The 2,833-nt window shown below is 42.5% G+C and overlaps 1 non-coding gene across 1 annotated transcript; it reads left to right on the top strand.

Moving 5' to 3' along the window:
* The first annotated feature begins 2,277 nt into the window (after positions 1–2,277).
* Positions 2,278–2,412, top strand: LOC132426414 (small nucleolar RNA SNORA70). The gene has a single exon (XR_009519702.1). It is a non-coding gene; the product is annotated as a small nucleolar RNA SNORA70 (small nucleolar RNA).
* Positions 2,413–2,833: the final 421 nt, after the last annotated feature.

The following is a 2,833-nucleotide window of genomic DNA, read 5'->3' as shown; positions in this document are numbered from 1 at the left end:
ACATCAAATCAGTCATCATCATGTGATTAGAATGTACTACATAGTAATCATGTCAATGTATTGACTAATGAATGACAAAATGCCCCACTGAGGTCATCAATTATTTTTAGGTCCTAACTAAAAGAGCACACTTTTCAGCCCTCATAGTTTTTGCCTTTACCAATAACATTAGATGCGTGCGACCCTCTTAAACACTCCTTTAGCTCCCATGTCCCTTCACTCTTGTTTTCTCCTACTTTTCTTTTTTTTTTTTTACTTTTATTGAAGTATAGTTGATTTACAACGTTGTGTTAACTTCTGCTGTACAGCAAAGTGATTCAGTTTTACACATATATATTCTTTTTCAGAGTCTTTTCCATTACGGTTTATCACAGGATATTGAATATCCTGTGCTATACAGCAGGACCTTGTTGTTTATCTATTCTCTATATAATAGTTTGCATCTGCTCATCCCAAACTCCCAGTCCTTCCCCTCCCCACCCACCTCCCTCTTGGCAACCACAAGTCTGTTCTCTATGTCTGTGTGTCTGTTTCTGTTTCATAGATATATGGTCATTTGTGTCATATTTTAGATTCTACATATAAGTGATATCATATGGTATTTGTCTTTTTCTGACTTACTTCACTTAGTATGATCATCTCTAGGTCCATCCATGTTGCTGCAAATGGCATCGTTTCATTCTTTTTTATGGCTGAGTGGTATTCTATTGTATATATGTACCACATCTTCTTTATCCATTCATCTGTGGATAGACTTTTAGGTTGTTTTCATGTCTTGGCTATTGTGAATAGTGCTGCTATGAATATAGAGATGAATGTATCTTTTCGAATTAGAGTTTTGTCTGGATACATGCCCAGGAGTGGAATTGCTGGATCGTATGGCAACTCTATTTTTAGTTTTTTGAAGACCCTCCATATTGTTTTCCATGGTGGTTGCACCAATTTACATTCCCACCAACAGTGTATCTTCTACTTTTCTTTCTCATTTTCCTTTGCCAGCTCTTTCTCCTCTACCTGACCATTAAATGATAATCCTCAGGACTCTGACCTACATGCTTCTTTTGCTTTTGCTCTTCTCCATCACACTTTTTCTCCAGGAAAACTCATTCACTCCCACAAAGACCAAGTTGCTATCTGCATTGCAGATTTTCTTCTACCTTCCAGACCAACTGTTACAGGCACATCTATCTGTATGTCCACAGGGAGCTCATCATCTTTACACCTGGTTCTCTTACAAACTTCCATATGACAGTGAACATACCATCCCCCACCTTGCATTCAAGCAAACATGATAGAAAAGTCAGAATCGTTCTGGACACCACCTGCCTCTCATCACCCACCCATTCCTTCTTACGTACAGCATCTAATTACCAAATCCCTTCAATTCTACCTCCTAAATATCTCGGAGATCCACCTCCCTTCTCCTCATCCATTGCCACTGCCTCAGCCTAGGCACCCCCCGGCTCTCTCTCGGACTTTTAGAAGAGCCTCTGAGCTGGCCTCCCTGCCTCTAATAACCACCTCGCCTCCACCTTGTACCTGATACGACTCTGATGAGTCAGAGAAAGCAAATATGGCCGTGTCTTATTTATTTATGAATTTATCCTCCCATTTCATTTCATATAGCATTTGAGGCACATTAAACAAACACTTATAAAGAAATTAAATACATTTAAAAATAACCAAGAAAGCCATATTTAAACAAATTTCAAGGTCACAAAGAAAGCTGTATTGAAAAGATGTAAGACTTAAAATTGTATGGCTCTCAGCTTTTCGGTGTCCATAACAAAAAAAGAAATGTTTACATGTTTACATCATCCATAAAGTGAAACAGACTACTTCCTCAAAAGAACCAAAGCTGATTGTTAAGAAGTGTTGTGTGAGATTTCTTAGAGTGGGCACTGCCGTTTAGGGCACTTCTACAATGAACATTACAGCAGCTTTTCATAATGTTTCTCATTATAAGCCAAGTGCATGGGCCAAAACCAACTTCACTGAACACAGTTCTTCGGGGAAATTAACCATGCCATTCCCCTGCTTACAGTCCTCTGCAGTCCCCCATTATCATGCAGATACTTATTTTGGTATAAAGTACAAAGGCCTTTGTGATCCCACTCTGTCTAGCTTTATAGCATCATTGCTCGCTGGTCAGCAAACCTCAGCCAAAGGTTTGCCCATGTTAAACTATTTGAGGATCCCTTTGGCTGTTTCCTAGGCCTGAAACAGTCTCCGTCCCCATCCCCACCGTTCATCTCAAGAGTTCTTGCTCTCTTTTTTTTGCAGCCAGTCAAGCCAAAGGTGCTCTTTTCCTCGTGGGGGCCTGGTGTGCAATGGCTGTGGACAGCAGCCTCCTCAGTAGTGCATGTAGCTTGTAGCCTGTGCGGGTTGCCCTGAGGGACCTTGGAGAGAGCCCTTTCCAGTGGGCCTTCATGATGGTCATGCTGTCCCCAGTCTAGGCTCCAGACGGGTGTGTGCGGTGCCTTTGGAAAGCCCCAGGGCACAGTGGCCAGGGTCCACACAGGCCAAGTCCTAACGTTCATCTGTACCAAACTTTGAATAAAGGAGCATGTGATTGAGGCCCTCGGCAGGGCCAAGTTCAAGTTCCCTGGCCGCCAGAAGATCGGCATCTCCAAGAAGTGGGGATTTACTAAGTTTAATGCGGATGAATTTGAAAACATGGTGGCAGAAAAGCGGTTCATCCCGGATGGCTGTGGGATCAAATACATCCCTAGTCGTGGCCCCTGGACCAATGGCGGGCCCTGCACTCGCGAGAGCCTTGGCGCTGTCCCCTCCTTACACCCACCCATAAATCCTACTTTCCTGTCAAAAAAAA

This window comes from Delphinus delphis, chromosome 5 (genome assembly GCF_949987515.2).
Source record: "Delphinus delphis chromosome 5, mDelDel1.2, whole genome shotgun sequence".
In the NCBI taxonomy this organism is placed as follows: domain Eukaryota; kingdom Metazoa; phylum Chordata; class Mammalia; order Artiodactyla; family Delphinidae; genus Delphinus; species Delphinus delphis.
Note: the sequence above shows the minus strand (reverse complement) of the source record. Positions and strands in the feature narration are given on the sequence as shown.